Source organism: Nycticebus coucang, chromosome 7 (genome assembly GCF_027406575.1).
Source record: "Nycticebus coucang isolate mNycCou1 chromosome 7, mNycCou1.pri, whole genome shotgun sequence".
Taxonomy (NCBI): Eukaryota; Metazoa; Chordata; class Mammalia; order Primates; family Lorisidae; genus Nycticebus; species Nycticebus coucang.
In genome coordinates this window covers 135,839,560-135,860,861 of record NC_069786.1, presented here as the reverse complement: position 1 = coordinate 135,860,861, position 21,302 = coordinate 135,839,560, and positions in this window count along the sequence as shown.

The window sequence follows — 21,302 nt, the reverse complement described above, 5'->3', positions numbered from 1 at the left end:
TCTTTCTCATCTGTAAGTTGGAGATAATGGTACCTATCTACGGAAAGTTGCCGTGAGTACATAAAACAAAGAGTGTGAAGCCATCGGCCCACTGCTCGGCGCCATCGCCGGCTAACCCCTTCAGCAGATGTTACAAGGGCTGAACGTGCACCAGTGGAGAGAGATGGTAGATGCACGGCCACTAAACATGCACCTGCTCAGGGCACCAGAGCAAGGAAGGGAGCGATGGGAGGCCGCTGCGCACAGTGATGAGGGCCACTATCTGAAGAGGGCCTCCTGCCTGGGCAGACTGTGGGAGGAGGTGCCCTGTGAAGCCATATGACCAGGAACAGGGGAGGAGTCTGGGGTCCGGGCAGAGGAGTGTGCCCAGCAGATGCTGGCGATCTGTCAGCCCCGCCTTCTCCTTGGCCTGGTATAAGCAGCGGCAATCAGCCGTGGGTCCCTGGAGATGTCTGCGGAGGGAGAAGTAATAATGCATGTTTCATCGAGTGGAGGATGAGGTCACTGCTGATGGATGCCTCGGTTGCTCCCAACACAGACATGTTGGAGGGCCTGTGAGTTGATGCTGTGCAGCAAGGACAGGGGGCTGCTCCCCTGGGCCCCTCCCATGGAGCTTTGAGGATGTGGATGTCTGAGCAGGTCCATTAGGTCCCCAGTGCAGCCCAGATCAATGCTGCAGGTGGCGGGGCCGAGCAGCAGGGGAGCTGTGGGCTGTCCCTGCCCCCAACAAGAGCAGGAAGAGCATGGACGGGCCAAGGGTTAGACTGAGGTGCGCGTGGACTCCCAGGGGCCTCCAGGCCATGTTTCTTTCTGTATCTACAAGGCTGTGCCTCAGAACAAGGGTTACCATGTTGTCCAGGGCAGGTGGTGGAAGGTGAGTCAGAGGGCGTGGAGACTCTTGGCAACTCTCCAGGACTCAGGGCACTGTAGTGGTGGCACATCCCTTCCTGTCTGGGTTAGGCCTCCACACGGCCGCCTTGTGCAGCCCCAGACATTGAGCACTGAGCACCAGGGGTTAGGGCACTGGAAACTGCCAGAAAGTGGTGATAAAGCCATAACCACTCCCCACATTGTCACAGGGCACATGGTGTGACGTGTCGGGAGGTGGTGGTCCCACCACAGGGACCAGAATGAACTCCAGTGAGAATAATGCCAGACCTCTCCTGAGCACGGCCTCCCACCCCGGGCCAGGGAGCAGAAGTCCCAGCAGCAGTCAGGAGCTCTGGCTGACACCTCCCCACCCTGTGGGCAGAGTCTACTCTGACCCTGTGAGCTTTCAGCAGCCCGAGGGGGTACAGTGCCCAGCCTCATAAAGCTAGCCCCGCGTCTGGGACCAGGGCTCTCGCGCCCAGGACCTGCCTCCCGGGGTCCCTCCCCAGACCACGGCAGCCATCAGCCTGCTGCCACTGGGCTTATTTCCCCTTTTCATGTCCCTGCCTGTCCTCATTAGGAAGACGAGTGCAGGGGCACACCCAGGGCATCCACCACCTTCCACTCCTGCTCTGCGGCGGGAGCTGGAGAACTACTTCTGAGCCTCGCCTGTGGCTTTCGCTGTTTCTCCCATAGGTCACTTGATAGTGTTTATGTTTATTTCTTTTGTTCATCATGCAGCCAGTTTCTTCCCCCTTTAAAACAACTTCACCCGTGAGTGGCCCCAAACAAGGTGGCTTCTGCCAGCCACGTTCCCAGGCAGTGCAGATGTCGAGGGGCAGCTCAAGGGATGGCAGAGGGCAGCAGGGCCATTCAGCTCAGGATGGACTCATGGCAGAGTTGGCCCTGTGCCTAGAGAATTCTGGGTTGGCCTGCACCCCTCTCCACAGCTCCTCCTCCTCCTCTCCTCCCACACAGGGTGGGGAGGCTGCAGATCGTGTTCCATCCACACTGCTGGACGCAGATGATCAGAGGAAGGGTACCAGGCTGCTCTCTGGCCGGGCTCAGTCCTGGAGGTCAGGTACAGCCTGGTCATGTCTGGGGACACAAGCATCTGTGCACCACGGCATGGCTATGGCAGGGCTGCACCCTCCATTCTGCTCTGTGGCCACCAAGGGGCCAGCACTGTACTGCCCCACCCTCAGAGACCCCTTTTCATGCCAAATAGACCTGATACCCCAGCCATGTTGGCCCAGCTGCCGTCTCCTCTCAGGCCTGGGTCCTGCAGAGTGACATCTCTGCTACAGCCAAGTGACCATAGCCACATGCCTGCCCGTCAGAAGGGGCTCCTTCTCAGCCTCAGAGTCCCCTCCTCCCATGGTTCCTGCATCCCTGTCCTGGAAACCGGCAGGTTCAGCCCCAGTACCACAGCGTGTGCTGGAGGAAATGGTGAGGAGCTGAGCAGCACCACGCAGCCCTTCGCACGTCACCTCCAGCCTGCAGGTCATTACCTGGCTGAGGCTTGGCCTTGTCCAGAACTGACCCTCCTCTACAGGTGTGGCAAGGTGTACCTTGGGTTGTGGTTAAGCATCCTTCAACTAGGCCTGGCACCAGTGAGGTCTAACCAGTGACAGGGGGGCCACTAGGGCAGAGATGGTACTCACAGCCCCAGTCCTGGCAGAGATGGGCAATGGATGTGCTCTCAGCTTCACTGACTTTTGGATGTCAAGTCCACAGACTCTGTCCCAGGCCTGAGGGCCTGCTGGGTCACACCAGCAACTGAGCAACAGACCAGGTGGCCACCATGAACACCTTCCCTCCCGCTGGGCCCTGGCCCAGGACAGCTCCAGGTAGAGCAAGGAAAAGGAGTGGTCTGCGGGGCACCTCGGAGCCAGACAGGGCAGAATGAGGGCAGGAGCTGAGGGGGCTGTGGGGCAGGTCACCACCTGGCTGGCCCTCAGCCTTGTTTGTGAATAGCCTGGAATGAACAGCAGCTGATGTCCATGGGCCAGTGCCCTAGAACATTTCTGGTGCTTGGCTCTGAGTAATATGATCCCCCACAGCCGTTGGTGTCCTGGTGGGGAGGTGGCACCCAGGTCTTCAGGAGGATGCCTGCATGTGGCAAGTGATGAGCCTTGGGCCAGAGGGAGGCTGGGCAGCGTGTGGCCAGGAAGAGCATGGCAGCTGGGAGGTGGGCAGGAAGTGAGAGTGGTGCTCCCCAGGGACTGGCCAGGCTGGTGTTCAAGCTGCAGCATGAGGTAGACATCTGGGGACACTGTCGGGGGAGCAGAGGCCAGGCTGGGAAGGGTGTGGGCATACTGGCAGCGTGGGCAGCCCTGGGCTCCAGGCAGGGTGGCCATCAGAGTCGTGGAGGTGGCTGGTGCAGGAAGAGAAGGAACACTGTCGCAGTGTGGCCTCCAGATGGCCTCCTGTCTACTCTCCCTATAGGACCCATAGGCAGCCTCACATCTCAGCCAGCATAGCTATAGCCTGGCTCTAAGTCCATCCTGTCCCCTGGCCACCCCTGGATGCGGAGAGGAGGGGACAGGCAGTGAGCAGAGGAATGGAGCCCCAGAGTGTGCCCAGGGTGTGGCAGCGGCAGCTTCTGAGAAACGCAGGAGCCCTGGTCCCAGCCATGGCAATTCCCTGAGGGCCACCACAGAGACGTTGTTTTGTGTCTGCTTTGTGGTCCTGACACTGCTTTTTCTGGGGAAAGCAGCCTGCCCGCTCGGAGGACAGCGTCTCTGCAGCCCCAGCCCTGGGATGGCCCTGCTCTGAGCACTCTGAAGTGGGGGGCACAGCTGCTCCCCAGTGCCCACGATTCTGTTAGTCCCTAGAGCTTTCCATGTTCCCGACTTGCTGAGACGAAACACACTGCCAGGGGCGTGGGGTGCAGGAAGATGGGGTGATGCTGCCTTGGCCCCAAGTCCTGGCCTCCAAAGCCTCAAGACAGAGGGCTGGAGGGTACAGAGCTATCCTAGAGTCCGGAGCTGAATGACTGGCCATGAGGAAGGGGCGGGGGAGAGGACAAGTCAACAGGGACACGCACAGGGTCCACTCCTGGGTCTGGGCGCAGCCATTGAACGCTTTGCCAGACTCCAGACTCCACCCCTGGCCCTCTACTGTAGGGCTGCAAGTTCCCCTGAGGGGCCCTGTCGGCTCCAGGGATGGCCAGTCACCCCAGGACAGCGCCTGTGGGTGCCCCTGTGCCTGGTCAGCCTCCAGGCCCCCATTCCTGCTGTCAGTGTGACAGTCTGAGCCTCAGCGGGTAGAAAACCCAGACAAACTGACCCCCCAGGAGCTCCCAGACCTCAGAGGGGTAAGTGGGGCTGGATGGGGCTGCTTGGTCCTGGGTCTGGACAGGTGCAGGACATTCAAGATGGAACTTGGATGGGACATTGGCGTGGGGTGGGGACAAGCTGGCTGCTCGACCACGGCCCACAGAGCCAAGGTGGGGCCTGTCCTCTAGTTTCCTGATCTGTGTCCATTTCTCTGTATGCAGCTGATTTCTGCTCCTAGCATCCATTTACACAGCCCAGGTGAAGGTGGTGACATAGGGCTGGTTTGCTTTGTCAAAAATGCCTATCTCTGCAGGCCAAGTTAAGGTCACCAGTCCTGATTAATTGAGACAGAGAAATCAGGACATGACACAGTGTGGGCTGAGTGCACAGCAGCCTCGGTTTCCTGACACAGATTAAGACTTTGTGTATCCAGGCCGGGTGTGCTGAGTGAGCTGATGCTGAGAAGGGTGACGATCCCAGCTTCCATCATGGGCCCTCAGAGCCCCTGAGCTCCCTGGGGGAGAGTGGGGGGCTGGGGCAGAAGAAAGAGTGTAGCCTGAGCCCTGCTGCTGGTCTGATCCCCCTTCTGGAACAGTGTCTGGCACCTACTGGGTGCTCGGTTGATACTGTGAGTGACTCTCCCAGAATGAAGGTTTCTGGCATAGGCTGTGTGTGCGTGGGTGGTGTTCTGTGTACACCCCCTCGTGTGGAGTAAACAGGAAGCAGGGCCCCCTCTGAAAGGTTAGGAGACAACACAGCAGGGCAGGGACTTAGCAGTGTCCCCTGGATGTGCTCAGGTCGGGGAGGGGGGGGTCAGTGAACACCATGGGTTATATGCAAACTCAGGAGTAGGACAAGCACACAGAGGCTGTGTCATCCCACAGGCAACGGTGGCCGGGAGGGTTCATGCTCATACTGGCGATGACTTGGTAACCACCAGGCCTCCCCTCCCACTGAGTGTCCTTGGCCCCTGGGCTCTGTGTCCAAGGTGTAGGGTCCCAAGGCCGCCTCCGATGGGCTGTGTCCTGGGGTTGCCTCCCCTGCCTTACAGCTGTGAGTGGCCTCTGACATCTGTAAACCTCAGCTCTCTCACACTGAAAGCTGGGGGGCAGGGAGGAGTTTAGAAACACAGTCCCCTTCTCCCTCCATCACTGTGTGCAGGGGGCACAGAAGCAGGCCCTCGGCCCCTTCCCTTTGAAACTGCAGAGCAGACCTGGGTGAAGGTCTCTTCCTCCACCTCAGGCCATGGGCATCGCAGGCATCAGTCACTTTTGCCTCATCTTTTCTCCATCTGGGGCTTGGAGCATCCCCATTCCTGAAGCTCCAGCCCACTGCAGGCCCTGAGCAGTTGGCCACAGAATTTGCGTGGGTCCCGTGAGAGTTCTGAAGGAGCAAAACCCCAGCCCCATGTTCCTGCTCAGTGGCCAGAAGGCTCAGCCGTGTCACAACCAGACTCACTCAGACCGGAGGCAGCTTGCAGGGATGCCCCACACCAGGGCCCATGTGGTATCAGCAGCAAGGGCTCCAGAATTGGGTGGACAGGGCTCTGCCCTTGGCTAACAGGGACTCTAGGTATACAGCTTGTTAATTCTACACTTTATCTTTCTGTAAAACGGGCTGGCAGTTTCTCCTCCACAAGGCCCCAGGCCAGGGAATGACCCCAAATCACATCTGCATCACATGTGTGAAAGGAGAAAATGCCCCCACCCCCAGCACAGCCAACACTCAGAGGGAGCAGGGCTCAAGGGGGCTCAGTGAAATGGAAGCGGCCCAGAGGTTGGCGGGAGTGCTGCGCCCAGGTCACTAACTCCACAGCCCAGGAGTTCATGGCCCTGCCCAGGCCCGTCCTTTGACTCCCGGGCTCCTTCCTCTGTGGCCAGGCTTCCTCTCTAGGACTGGGAGCAAGAGGACGGCCACTCTTCCAGATGGCATGACGTCCCAAGAAGACCCCTCCAGCAAGAAAACAGAACAAAGAAAGGTAGCTCTTCATACTGGAACATCTGCAATGCTGACGACCAACTGGGGAGACCTGGGCAGGGAGAAGCAGACCACCCGCCCACACCCACGGTTTTTACCCTATAGAAGGGAATTTCTTATTGCCTGAGGTGTACGATCAGATGCATTGTGATTGTTTTAGTCTAGTGGTCCCCTCATGTCTTTTTTTATATTGACTTTGTACTATTTTTATGTGTTTGTTTTGGTGGTGGTTGATAGAGAAACTGGGTCATTTTTTGCTGTCTGAATTTTGCTGATGACCTCCCCAGGGCGTCACTGAACTTTCTCCTCTGTGGGCCGTAATTCCTGAAAGCTAGTGGTGGCATGTGCTGGCTCCTTGGGGTACTGCTGGCGAGAAGCTGCTCCCCTCCGCCCAAGGGCTCGGGGCGTCCGGCTTGCGCCGTACTGTGAGCAGGGCACAGACCATCCATCGCTTCACTCATTACTCCCCTGGCAGCTGCGAAACAATGTTCCAGTAATAATTCCAGCCTCACTGCCCGATCGGCAGGAGCATGGCCCAAAAGACAAGCTGAATAACAGTTTGCACAGAAAAGACAGGGGAAGTTTCATTTTTATCCTTTATCAGTTTCAGAATAACAAGGCGGTTCTTTGGCAGCAGTTAAGTTGGCCAGTTAGCTGTCACTTTGTGTCCTAGCAAGTTCGTAGCTTTGAGCACACTGGAGGGGCTGCCAGCCACTGCAGCCCTTGTCCACATTAATACTCAGGTGTAGCTGATGCTTCCAGAAAGTGAGGAAATCCTTTCCGGGCTCTGAATGGCCCCTTCCCTGTGTCTACATCCCGAGACTCTGTCCATACCTGACCCCTCTTCAGCCAAGGAGTGACCATCCAGGCCCTCGAGCTTTATGCCCTGGGCCAGGAAGGGCCGGCTGCATAGAGGACGGGGCACCCTGACCAAAGTGGCCAAGTGCGGGGGTGCCCGGCACAGGTGAGACTCAGAGCTTCCAAGTCGAAAGCACCATCTTTTTTCTTGTTGTTGTTGGGGATTCATTGAGGGTACAAAGAACCAGGTTACACCAATTGCATGTGTCAGAGAAAGACCCTGTCATCATAGTGTTCTGCCCCCAAAAGGTGTACCATCCCTCGAAAACACCATCTTGAACAACCCATTGCCCCGATGCACTGACCGTGAGGAGCCCTTGGACAGGGAGGGGAGGCCGTGCACACCCAGGGCTTCCAGAGGGAGAGGAAGTGGAACACGGCAGGTTGTCAGCACCAGTCCTGGGCCCTGGCCCTATGATATGGATGTCTGGGAACACTGGGAGCCATCTGCTCTGAGCTGCTGCAGAGCAGGGATCCGGGAGGGGGCAGGGCCTGGTCTGGGCTGCAGGTGGCTGGCTCACACTCTGCTTCATGGGGCGTCCTTGGCAAGAACGCCCCGAGTCCGCTCAGAGACAGTGATAGCAAAGTCCCTGAGACAAGTCCTGTAGCGTAAGCCTCACGCCCTGTGCCCCGGAAGCCCCGCACGGTAACAGAGTGTGCCTGAGGCTTCCATTGCACGCCAGGCCTGTGTGTTTGTGTTGTGTAGAGATATACACAAACTCAGGAACATAAACAAACATGATTGCGTTATATTTATATGTGATCACTATTTCCCAGAAGTCATGATTACAGTCTCCCAATCTGTTTCCAGGAATACATAGCCCCTCATCTTGTACACATGTGCGTGTGTAATATACACACTTTTTATGTATCTACACTCACATATAAATTATATGCACAGACATGCTTATGTGTGTAGTTGTTCATAGATATTGATTATTTTGGTTATAGAAAATTGTATAGTCATTGGTGCAATACTGAACAAACATGTCTGTGGACCAAATCCCTTATACATGTGAAATTGAACATAGGGCCGAATGAATACATCAAAACAGTGGGTAAGTGACCAGTAAAAGATGTGTGAAAAGGTGGGCATCTACCTGGGCTCTCTCCGGTCTCTCTGCCGGCTGCTTCCTGTTCCTGGGGTCACTGCGCACTCTGAGTCCTCCTCCCACCTGAGGCCATCGATGTCACGTTCAGTCCCTGGGCTTTGAGGTGTGGGTAAAGCCGTCTCTGAGACCATACTCATTTTCCCCTAGTTCCTTTGGTGTGACCCTGCTCAGAGCTGCTGCCTGGAGGCATGTCCCCGAGGTCTGTCACTCTCCCGCTCTGGCTTCCCTTGGTTTTGGAGGCTCACTGGCCCATGACCGGAAACAATGCCGCTGCCTCTCAGCTGGTGAGTGGCTTGTGTGGAGTGTGGTATTCATAATCAATGGGGTGTTATTCAGCCATAAGAAGAAACAAGCTACTGGTACCAGTCACCTCATGGGTGCATCGTAAAGACATCATGCTGAGTGACAGAAGTGGGCACAGCAGACTGTGTCATCCAGGTGCATCTACATGACAGGTCCAGAAAGGGGAGTTTTCCCAACAGAAAGTGGTTTCGAGACGGGCTGGGGCTGGGGGAGGGCTGGGGGAGGGGTCTTATTGCAGGGCAGAAATGTTCTCAGATGGGCTCACCAAGTGCAGCAACATCTGCACAGCTCAGTAAAGTGGCCAGAACCATTGAGCTGTACACTCAGTAAAGGTGTTGCCTAATAGAAAAGTAGTGAGAATAATAAAAAATTAAAAACACATCTCCCGTGCCCCACTCCCCAGCGCCCACACTGCTGCCCATGGGCAGGCTCCCCACGTACTTTCCCTGTTTCTCTCACGTGGAGTAAGCCCGCTTCCCAGGGCACCAGCAGCCTCCCCAGCCACCTGGCTCTTGCCAACTTCAGCACCAGACTGTCAGGGGTGGGATCTTGGCTCCTCGGCTTCCCTCTGCTGAAGGCCGTGGTGCCGGAACTGCCACCCAGGACATGGCCTTGGCACTGGGGAGGTGGGTACACTTTCCAGGGGGAATTCCGCCCCACTGTTTCCCTGCGGGAGAATGGCACATGGCCGCTGTGAGCAGCAGGCTGGGCGTGGCCACACTGGGGAGGCAGTGGCCAACAGGGAGAGGGTGGCACAAGGCAGGCCTCAGGGCAGAGAAGTCCTAGCAAGGCCATGAGGTGCAGGCTTTCCTGCAGGTGCACGTAGAAGACCCAAAGCTGGGTCCAGAATGGCGGTCAGGTACAGAAAGCCACCCAGCCAGGGGCCTGAATTAGCCCCAGGGGAGGCAGGGCTGGGCTCAGGGATCAGCTTCCCCAGTCCTGGTGTTCATGGCCTTAGGGCACAGAAAGGGGATAGTCCCAGAGAGCCCACATGCTGGAGAGTGGATGGATCTCACTGGGCCTGGTGCCCACTGCTCCCTGCGCCCTGCCCCCTATACAACCTAAAGACAGGGACAACTGTCAAGGTCACTAGTAATGAGGATTCCAGGGACAGTCATGGCTTTAAAACCGAACATCCCTCATCCTAGGAACTTCCCTCAGCCTAGGCACACTGGGATGGTTGGTCACCCCATCACTGATAGCCTGGGCATGGACTTCCCTGGCTCCTGCTGTTAGAATCCAGGTGGCCCCACATGCAGAAGTCACCTGCCACCCCGGCCATGCTCAGGTGCAGGCCACTGTGGGCACTGCAGACCTGCAGGCCTGCTTCTGACGTCTGCAGCAACTCCGTGGGGAGACAGGGACATTGTGTGTGACAAAACTGTGACCCAAGACAAGCAGATGACCAGTGCCAAGGAAGAAGCTCAATCCAGGTTTTCCTACCAAAAGGGGCAACATCTCTGCCCCCACCCTTCCCATCCCCCTTCCCAGGCCCCTGCACCCTCTTCCCATCCTCTCTGCTCCCCCTTTCCATCCCCTGAAACCTCTTCCCATCCTACCTCCCCTTGCCACCCACCCCTGCTCCCCTTTCCTCTCCTCCCAAGGACCCCTCTCCCCCCCACTCCCTGGACGAGTGTGCTGGGAGAGGCACCCGGGAAACTGGCAGGTGTTTAGTGAGCCCATGAGGACGTGGGGCGGGAGAGAGGTGGGTACCCCATCCCCATGGGGGCTCTGCCTGATTCTGCACCTTTGTCTGTGGGGAGTCTCTCAACCTGCCTGTGCTCTGACATTTCCATCTGTAAAACTGGTGATACAGAGATTCTGTGAAAGCAGAGTAAGTCAAGATTAGAACCCAGGTGGTCTGTGTGTGTGAGGTTCTTACTGTCACCATACGTCAGTTTTAAGCATCTTCATTTCCAAGGACCCAACTACCTCAGCTGTGAAGCCTATGATGCTCCGTGGAACGCCTGCTCTGCAAAGCGATCTCTTTTGAGTGGCCTGGGGTCCCTGCCTTCAGCTCACTAAGTGAATTGTGCACCTCCCCCACGCCTACGCCCCTCACACCCACACTGGCAGCCAGAGAGCTGGACCTCCGGCTCAGAGGAGTCCCCACCTGTGCCTGAGCTGTGCGCTCCCCTGACAGCTGCTGTTTTCTGGAGAAATGCTGTGCCTTATGCTGGGTCACTCCTTGTGGTCATTCCTCTGTGACAACCACATCACTCACAGATTAGGAAGAGACTCCAAGAAGCCCCCTGGGAGGGGCTGGGAGCGGAGTTCATCCACTAGCCACACATAACTTTCTTCCTCTGAAAAACAGAAACAGGCGTGTCAGTGGCAGCTTCCCTGCAGCACTCCCACGAGCTTTGCCTGTGACTTGATCAGTCTGGGGGCCACTGGGCCTCTCCCGCTGCGTGGTGGCCTCCCAGGTGCAGAGGCCGTGCCTTGTTTACTGCCGTGCCTCAGGCACCTGGCCCAGTGCCTGGTCCAAGGTGGAGATGTGCGGGCGTTGAGTGAGCAAATGCATTCAAGCCTACTCTCCCGCGGAAGGCACACCGTGGGGCTGGACGCTGCCGTGGGTGGTGTGATCTGTTGACAGCCATTTCTCCAGATATTTTGTGGTCGAAGTGTTCAAATACACAGGAGAGTTAAAGTCCTTTTGCAGGGACAACCACAGACCTGCCACCCAGGCTCCTCGTGTTGGCTGCTCCTGCCTCCTCAGCTCTCGCCCTGTCCGCCCTGACTTCTCTTGTGCAGATCAGATAATAGACGTTAGTGCCTTTGTCCCGGAGCATTTTTGCATAATTATCATTAACTGGGGTCTGAAAATGAGTTATGGGGTTTCCTGCCAGGTCTCCTCCCAATGAGAGAAACAGATTTCTTTTTTCTTCATCAGCCTCGTTGATCTTTTCAGGGTGTCCACGCTCAGCTCTGACCTCTGTTACGTTGCTGTCGTCCAGGGCACCTTCTGCCGTCCTGCCCGCCTGGGTGGAGTTCACTCTTCTCTTCCTCCCTCCTCGGAGTGGAAAATGAGGTTGTTGATTGGAGACTCTTCTTCTTTAAGGTGGAGGTCGTGGATTCGAGACCTTCAAAGGTGGCCATGTGCAGCTGCGGACTTTCCCCCGAGCACCACCTCCCTGTGCCCGCAAACTGCACCATTCGGTGAGTTCCAACAAATCCCTGAGCCCTACAGCCACGGGGCACGCCCATCACCCCAGGACATCCTCTCAGGCCCTTCCCCGTCAAACGCCAGCACATCCTGGTTTGTCCTTGTAGATACTTGTACCCATTCCAGGACCAGACTGTGTGGCCTCTTCAGCTCTGCACAGCGGCCCTGAGAGGGGCTAGTTGGGGCAGTGTCACTCATCGGCCCCTGCTTCTTTCTGGACGGTGCTTCGCCACACGAGTGTTCCCCAGAACTTATCTACCCTCCGTCCTCCTCTGTCCATGGATGGAGGCCGGGTCTGCGTCCGGTGTTTGACTTTATAAAGACAGCTTCTAGAACATTCTTATCCAGGTCTCCTGGTAGAATTCTCAGGTTCTAAGTTGGGTGAGTGTTTGGTTTTATAAGGTGCTCGTTTTTGGTCATTTCTTCTTCTCGTCTGGAAATCATTTCGTCTTTTTGCCGTTTACTATCCCTGAGCCCTCACTCCTGAGGTTTCAGCCAGAACAGTTGTGAAACATAAAATCCATTTGTTTTGCACATGCTGAGAAACACTTCCCAGGTGGCAGCTCAGCACGTGGCTGAGGGAGCCACAGGAATGAGACTGGTCTTTGCCTTTGGGGTACTGGCAGGTGGATGGGGCAGCCCAGGACGCAGCCGTGACCAGGCTCAGACCCCCGGCTTCTCAGGACCGGTGATGCTGCAGGCGGTTTTCCTGAGTTTCTAGAGGTGGTGTCTTAAATCCACCTTTAGAGGACATGTGACTCTTTGTTTTAGGAAACAGCTTTAATGGGGCTTTTGCTTATGTGAAGGGAAAGCAAATACGTTCCACAACAGAACTGCTCCCGTCAGGGCGGCGCTGAACGCCCTGCATGAGGTGAGCAGCCGCCTCCCGGGGTGGGACGGCGTCTTCCTTGATTACGTTTTCTCCAGGAAATTTCTCCTAAATATGGATTTAATCTGCACTGTGCCTAAGATGACTGTTTGTTCTTAGGTGATGGGAGGATGTGTGTATGTGTGTGAACACGTGTGTATTTGTGTGTGTGAGCAAGTCAGTGTGCGTGAGTGTGGCGGCTGCCCCAGCCCAGCCCTGGCAGTGTGGCGGCTCTGCCCCAACCCCTGCAGCCCCTGCTTGAGCAAGGACACACCCGTGACTGCACCTACTCACACGCGTTCTCACACCTCGCACACCTCATGCGCTCTCACACCTCACACACCCTCTCACACTCTCACACTCACATCCTCTCACACACTCTTACACTTACACCCACAAATGAGGACCGAATGTCCATTTTTGCTCACAAGATTCTGTGGAGTGGGAGTCAGGGCTTCCCCATCACTATCTGTGTTGACGGCCACTTTTCAGAATGTGCAGAGGGCCCACGTTTGCCCAGATGATGGCAGAAATGCTGCCTCGCAGGGCCTGGTGCTTTTGAAGTTTGGCATGTCCCTGCCACCAGACATCACATTCTGGAAGCTGGAAGTGGGAGGACGTTAGAAGCACCACCTGGGTCCAGCCTCTCCTCATGGGGGGAGGTGCAGTTCCCAGGTCCTGGCACATGAGGGCCCATTGACCCCAAGGCTGTGTGGCCAAGGAGAGGCTCCTCTGAAGCCCGAGTCCTACCTGGGAGGGGCCTGCTACCTGCCACCCCAGGGAGGCATCGGGGCTCTGGTGAGACGTCCAGTCACTCCGTCACAGTGCAGACGGCCTCAGGACTGCAGTGTCCTCTGCCACAGCCCTTCTGGTGCCCATACACCTCACAGCCTAGACCTAGCCTCAGCCAGGAGGGGAGTGGAGAATGTAGGCCAGGGCCGGTGTGCAGCCAGGACCAGGGCTCTCACGGTGCCCAGGCTGCGGCCTTGTCACTTCTGGTGTCCAGAACATGGGCGGCAGACCTTGGGTGGAGACTGCAGCCCCAGCTGTGTGGCTAGAGGGGAGGGAAGCTCCAGCGCTCGGTATAATTTCCCTGTGCCCAGTTCTGGAATGAGTTTTATTTAGTGGGTGAGGCAGGGACGACCTGGGAGCACTTCTCAGCTCTGCATAAGTGGTAGACAGGGGCATTAGTCTGCTGCTGGCTGTGTGAGGGGTACCCAAGTCTGCGAGCATCTGAAGATTGCCCCCCAATACTCTCTGAGGCCCAGGTGGAACCCCTTATGGGTGCCAGGTACCAGGGCTTTTGGGGACAAGTCCAGTTCAGCCAACCCAGGGAAGGTCGCCTCCCAGCCCAGTGCTTTAGACAAACCCCCAGGCCATGAGTGGCTACATCAGCCTGGTTCTCAGAGAACTAGGGCCCAGACATTCAAGGTCTAAGTCAGACACAGCACCTCCTGTCCCCACCTCAGCTTGCTCCCCCACAAAGTGGCTGGGTGTCCTGGGGAGGCCAAGTGGGGCCAGGAGGTGGGTGCTGTCCAGCCCTGCCCCTAGGGTGGAGTCACCCCAACCCAGCCTGGGCCTCCTTGACTGTTAAACCAGCACATCCCCAGAGGAGAGGGAAGCCATGAGTGTGCAGGGACAGGACAGGTATGACCCCTGCCCTGTTTCTTCCTGTCCTCTCCCCCATGCACATGACTCTTTCCTGAGGGATGAAAATCTTCCCTAGGGCTTCCTGGGCAGGGGCAGACAGTGCATCTTCCAGATGGCAAAGGCCGGGAGTTGGCTGTTCAATCCATGAGTTCATCCTGGCTTCTCCCACCAGGAGAGACACATTTGGGGAAGGGGAGCCAGTACAATGCTCTGGACATAGTCCCTACAGCTGGGGACACTGTCCCCGCAGATTCCCACTCCAGTTCTTACCTCACTGACCACCCTGGGCTCCCCGGCCAGTTTCTGGCCTTCACTGTCCTCCCTAGGCTCAGGGGCTCCTTCCTGTCACAGGCTCAGTCACCTGCAGAAGATAGGGACAGGTCCGACCCAGCCTGGCGTCTCCCCAGGGAACTTGAAGAGGGCCACCCACATCCACAAGGCCAATAATCTGTGCAGCATGTGGTGTCCCCTGTCATCCAGACTTAACTGTCAGCAGAAGGAAAACTAAAGATCAGAGCAGAGTGCTGACTTGGCCGAGGTCACACAGCAGTTCTGTCAGCACTAAAGCAGGAGCCACCTGCCTTTCCCTGAGGGGCTACGGCCTCCGCAGTGGGGCTGCAGTGAGCAGACACTGAGAGAAGGTGTGATGTGAAGCCTCATCCCAGCACACAGCCCCTGAAAGCCGCTGCCTCCCCTTCCGTGTTTGCTGTTTGTGGAGCAGCAAGCATCTCGGGGCCCCAGGCTCGGAGGTGCAGGTTGGCTTGGCACATGTGCTCATCCTTTCACTGCTCTACAGGCCTTGAACTCGACTCTGACCTTCAGTAAGCTTCAGGCCTACAAGTTGAGGCTCGTGTCCCACACTGGCAGGAGCCCACTTTGCAGGGATGTGGCCTGTGTGGGCAGCCTGTACCTCGCAGAGCCTCAGCTGTGTCCAGAGTGCCCCACTGTCCACAGGGAGTGCTGTGACCACAGGGCAGGACCAGAGAAGGACCTGGAGAAATACATGGGGAAGAAGAGAGGTGCATAATTCTAAGAATAATTAAAACAAAGATGTCTCACTTTCCAAGCACTGATGAAGCCCCAGGCACCATGTCAACTGCTTTGCAGATACTATCTATGGAAAGGGTCATCACTCCCATTTTATATATAGATAAAGAAAGTGCAGGCCAGAGAGGTCAGGGGAACTCACTGAGTTCACACAGCTCCTGGAGAAAGTGCAGAGCCAGGCGGGGACAGACTGACACCACCACAGGGCTGTGCTTTGTCAAAGTGCCCAGCATGGCGGTTCCACCTGGACACCTCTGGGGCAGCTGGGGGAATATGCTGCCTCGACTCGCTGCCAGGAGGTGAAGGCAGGGAGGCCTTATCCTGCCCAGGGCCAGGCAATGGAGCCAGGGCCATGCTGGCCGTCTGGAGACCAGTGACGATTCACTGCCCCCCCCCCAACCCCGCTGCCAGTCACTGCCGGGTCCCATCATTCCCAACCTCTTGCAGATCCATCTCATTATAGGGTCCTAGGGCATAGCTCTGCCCCTGGGTGAACAGCTGCCCCAGGATGTGGGGCAGGCCGAGGGAGTGACCCTGCAGGTGGGCAGCCCTGCATGTGAGAGTTCGTTCACAGGGTTTGGTTTCTAAGCCAGGCCCAATTGGGGTTCCTCCCCCAGGGGAGGGATCTTCACCAAAACCAGTTGGGTAACACCCATCAGAAGCCCTGAGTCTTGGTGACCCTGGGCATGCGACCTCCCCCGGACCAGACCCAGGGGCGGTTACCCCAACCAGGACCCAGACAGGTGACCCTGGGCATGTGACCTCACCCAGACCAGACCCAGGGATGGTTACCCCAACTAGGATCCAGGCAGGTGACCCAGGCGGGTGACCTCACCCGAACCAGACCCAGGGGGGTTACCCCAACCAGGACCCAGGCAAACTCACCTGCAGTCATACCTAGGATCTGGGCAAGGCTGTAGCAGCCCTCCAAGGGAGAGGCTCTCATTTGCCTGAAGTGTCTGGAGTGACCCAGGCAGGTGACCTCACCCAGACCACATCCAGGTAGGGTTACCCCATCCAGGACCCAGGCAAGTGACCCTGGGCATGTGACCTCCCCCAGACCAGACCCAGGGACGGTTACCCCAACTAGGATCCAGGCAGGTGACCTGGGCATGTGACCTCCCCAAGACAAGACTCAGGGACGGTTACCCCAACCAGGACCCAGGCAGGTGACCTCCCCCAGACTAGACCCAGGTGGGATTACCTTATCCAGGTAGGTGACTCAGGCAGGTGACCTGGGGCATGTGACCTCATCAGACCAGACCCAGGGAGGGTTACCCCATGCAGGACCCAGGCAGGTGACCCAGGCTGGGGGCCTCACTGAGACTCAGGTAGACAATCCCATCTGGGACTCGAGCAGTGGTCCCTGTATCATTAACACTGGGCACCACCAGAGAAATTGCTAGGGACTATATTGCCATGACCAGTGTCAAGAGAGGCCTCGTGGACCCAGGGAGCCTTTGCTGCCCAGGGGGCTGTAGCTGATGCCTTGACCCGGGATTGCCTTCACTGCTCAGGGTGGGTCTGGCATGGCAATGCAGATGGCTCTACAGGGGCAGATGTGTCCCTGCCTTTCTCAGGCCCCTGCTGCCCAGTCAGGCCCAACCTACCTATGTGCAAACTCCAGATACTTCGGGCAAACAAGAGCCTCTTCCTTGGAGGGCTGCTGCAGCCTCACCAAGACCCTAGGTATGGCTGCAGGTGAGTTTGCTAAGGCACCTGCAGCAGGAGGAACTGGCTGTACTGCCTGTGGGCTATTAACCTGCCATGACCTCTGGGGCCTCCCAGTGTCCTCCCTTTGTCCCTACCTGCTCAGCCTCTCCTGGTAAGAAGGGGAGAAACAGAAGCACCATGCTCTGGGGCAGAACCCCACAGATGGAGATGCTCCCAGATGGCTGGGAGGCAGTGGGCCAGCCTCGGCAGGGGCTGCTCCAGGATTCCACAGGTAACAGGTAGGCTGAGCCGTGGTGCACTCGCCCTGGGAGAATGAGCATCCTGACCTCCAGCAGAGCACTGGTGCCATAAAACTCCTACAGCAGGCTGGGGACACCAATTAGCCTGACCTCAACACTCCTTTAGCCAAGTCCCTGTAGGCAGACACCTGCAGATGCCAACCTGACTCCTGAGGAGGAAGATCCCTGCTAGCCTAGCTCCTGGCCCCAGGGTCCTCGAGGCTGCAGCCTCATGTGGCTCACACCCCTTCAACAGGGACCGGGTGGTAGTGGCTGTGGCCCAGCCCTCCTTAGGTTGGGAGATGCTCAGAGAAGCCAGACAGAGGGGCACACTGCTGGGAGCTGTCAGGAGCAGCCTGGCTTCACAGAGCAGCGTGGATGAGAACTGAGCTGAGCTTCCAGCAACCAATGTGAGCCCTGACTTGCTGTGGTGACCAGCTATTGCAGTGGCTTCAGATGCCCTTGGTCTGGGGGGTGCCTGGGCTCACTCACACCCACAGCTGCACACACTGGGTCCCTGTGACCAGGGCCAGGGCAATCAGAGAGCTGAGCAGTGGCCCTCCGTGCTCTGGACAGGAGAGCTGGGATGAGCAACCAGGGGGGTCTTGGAGTTGGAGGCCTGGGGGCCCCAGGGCCACATTGCTGTAGCTTGTGAGTCCCAGGTCACAGGGTCTGGTACATCATAAGCTGCTTCCTCATACCTTTTAGTTCTCTTGCACTGTGACATCCTCTGAGTTCAGTTTCCACAAGTGTAGTGGAGGACGGGAGTTCCTGGAGATGCAAATGACAGTGACAAGATGTGTGGCAGTGGGGTGAACAGGCAGCCCTGAGGGCAGGCCCGGCCCCCTCCTGACATGCCTCCTCCTGGGAGCCTGCACCCTGGCTCCTGGCACCTTCAACCTGCACACAGGTCTCCGGGCCCCCAGCTGGGCCACCAAGGCAAATATGGCTCTGTGCTGAAGTCCTGAGACACCCCAGTTTCTGCCCTTGAGAGGTGTTTGTGTCCCCACCATCCCCTGACACACACTCTGAATGTGGGATGCAATCCATCCACTCTGTGGTGTGCCTACCTTGTCCAGATACCCCAGCCCGTGCTGCCCACCCCCATCTACTCTGCTGGCCAAGGGCAGGAGGCTGTGCCTGTCCACACTCCAGGGCCCTCCTCCCTGATCCCACCACCTGCCTTGCTGGGCAAGCACTGGCCTTCCAGTGCCCCTGACCTCCAGTTACTTCTCACTTCTGTGTGACCTCTGCTGGAGGCGTACGTGCAGAGCAAATCCTGTCCTGACCACAGAGGTGCTGCCTTCCCAAGGCAACCTCCACCGAATGCTGCAGGTTGGTGAGTCAGCCTCCCAGCCTGGGCCACCTGCCCAAGCCACTCCTCAGTGGTGGGTGTCAAGCACATCAATCCCACCTGCACCTCAAGGCCTCCAGCAATGCGAGGAGGCCGGAGTTCCCTCTCTGACTGTTGTAGGGAGCAATTAGGAGGCAAGAGGGGCCCTACCCAGGCCCTGGGGCCCTCAGAATGATAGGGTCCCCACCTGGACGGTGTCCCAGCTATCATGCCGTCTGCCTGTGGGCAGGCCCTGCTTGCCCTGACCCTCTGTCCCATTGACAACCCAAGAGCTGTTGTCACTTGCAGGGTGCAGCGTCATGGGCTGAGTGCTGTTAGTCTCACTCCATGCTCCCTAAGCAGAGTCTCTCACACCCCAGGGTGGTCAGCACAGTCCAGGATGGGAGAGACATCACTGGGCCTCAGTGGTCTCAGGCCAGGGCATCTCCTCGCAGCCTCTTTTCCACCTTGCTGGGCAGCTCCCATGTGCCACAGACCGACTTCCCAGGGAACCCGGAATCCACACTCCCCACTCTGCCCAGGGAACCCGGAATCCACACTCCCCACTCTCCCCAGGCCTCAGCTTCCTGGTCTGCAGCTCAGGGATTTGACCCGTCACTACGCTGCCTCTGGGGCCCTGCAGATTTCCACCCTCTCCAGAGTAGAAATCCTCTCTCCTGATTGCTGATGTGATGATGATACTTTTCTTAGACACACAGTAACTTACAGTTTAGATGTGAGTCAGAATATTCTATTCTTCGGAAATTAATAGAAAAGCTAAACAAGATGAAGCTGATGGGGTGGAGTCTCACCTTAGACAGACTTTGGGGTGGGAGGTTTATTATTCATTTAAGCACACTGGGGATGACCCCCAAGGGAAGTGGGGGTACAGGGGCAGGGCAGTGTGGCTGCAACATGGTGGTGACAGAGGCCTTGGGGGTCCCTTGGGAGCTCCTAGGGGCTGCCCCCCATTGAGGGCCTGCCTCTGGCCAAGGGCAAGGGCTGCCCTGGGGGAAATACCTGGAGCAGGGCAGCCTCCTTTGCCCCCTGGGGTAGCAGGCAGCCAGGGCTCTGGCATCTCCCGCAGTGTGCCTGCACCAGGGAATGGAGTGCCTCACCCCCAGGGTGACCTGGCAGCACATGGCATTATCCCCTGAAGCATTCCTCCTGACACTGGCAGATGTGCTGAAGATTCAGAGCTGATTGGCCACCGCATTGAGTCCCTGGGATTGTGACAGGGACCCTGTGAGCAATTTGATGCTACTGCGAAGACAGTGCCTCTCTAATGCCCCTCTAAAGGATTCACACACTGAGAACGCTCTGCTTGGAATTTTTCCATCATTGTTCTTCTCTTTCCTTGTCTCTGTGTAAAGAGAAAAAACCCAGAAATGACAACATCCCCACGTGGGCCCAGCACACCTTTTAAATCAACAGCTGTGGGTTTGCCTGCTCACCCGCCTCTGCCCCAGGGCAGAAGGAGGCCCCTGCCTGGGCAGGCCACCGCCTCTCCCTGCCCGGCTCTGTATCTCTCTGCGCTCTGTATCACTCTGGCGATCTCCAGTCCCTCCGGGGTCTAGGCCACGCTCTGAGGGCCTGTGCCTACACGGGGTCACTCCAGAGAGCATGCTCCTAGAGTCCAAGCTGCTCCCTGCTCCCTTCTCCAGGGAAAGTGCTGCAGCTCCAGACATCCCTGCTTTGCTGTGGGGTCACTGTGCCTCATCCCCAGATCCCCATCCCATCTGTGTGGTCTTGTGTGGGAGGGGTCTGCCCTGGGTCAGAGTTCAGTTCCTCTTGTAAAATCCTGGACCCGCGTGTGCCGTGAAACCAGGACAGGAGCCAATCTAGTGGGAAACATGGAGAGCTGGAGTTCGATCCCCTCTGGGAGCTGCCAGCACCGGGGGAGGCTGGGGGTCACCTGGGTCTCAAGCTGGGGTCCAAGTCTGGAGCCACTTTAAAGCGCTTCTCGTGAGGTTGGGAAGGAGGTGATGCATGGTCGAGCTGCACAGAGCGTGACTGCCATGGAGGCCACAGTGTGGACAGCAGGGTACAGTGAGGGCTGGCAGCTGCAGGCTGGAGGCTCCTGTTCACCTTTTGAGTTTACAGACCTGCCTGAGCCTAGCCGTCCAGGGAGAGACTCCACAGCTCTGGACTGGCTGGAGCCAGCACCGTGTTCGTTTTGCTACTGTTTGCTTTTCATGACACAGGTTCCTGAGCGCAGCCTGAGACCAGCAGGCTGTACCCCATGCCCAACGTACTTCCACACCCACGGCTTCACTCCGTTCCCAGGACCCCCGTGAATATGCAGGGGATGACGGTCTCCTGCCTGCTGCCTGCTCAGGAAGCCCCCCAGACCCTGACTTCTGCACCTCCCTCCATTTCTCCTTCCCCTGCCTGAACACCTCTAATTAACCTTTTACTTGAGCAAGAACTGGGGCTTTCCCAGTACCATCCCAGGCAGCCTCAGGACCAGGCGGAGGAAAGTTGTTCAGTACAGACTTTCCTCTTTCTCATTCTGAGACACTGGCCCTTTCCAATGGCCTTTTCCATTGTCGGATCTTGGGATGTGTCTTCACACCAGTATGTTCTGCCCACTTAGAAACAGTTCCGTTTGGGTGTGTCTCTCCCCCTGGAAAGTTTTTAGGGATCTGTCCTTAAATTAGGAGCATCTTAAGTCTTGGAAATATGCTTTAGGGCTAGGAAGATCTTGACTCTGCTCTCTATAGTGCTGAGACCTCAGCAAATCACTGCACCCGGTTGAACCCTCTCCCACCTCTATTGTTGCTTTATGTGGAAACAAAACATACCATCACCCAGAAAAGCCACCGTCCCAGTGCTGACAGTCCCTTCCCCAGCCCCACATGCTTACCATGATATTTGGCACCAAC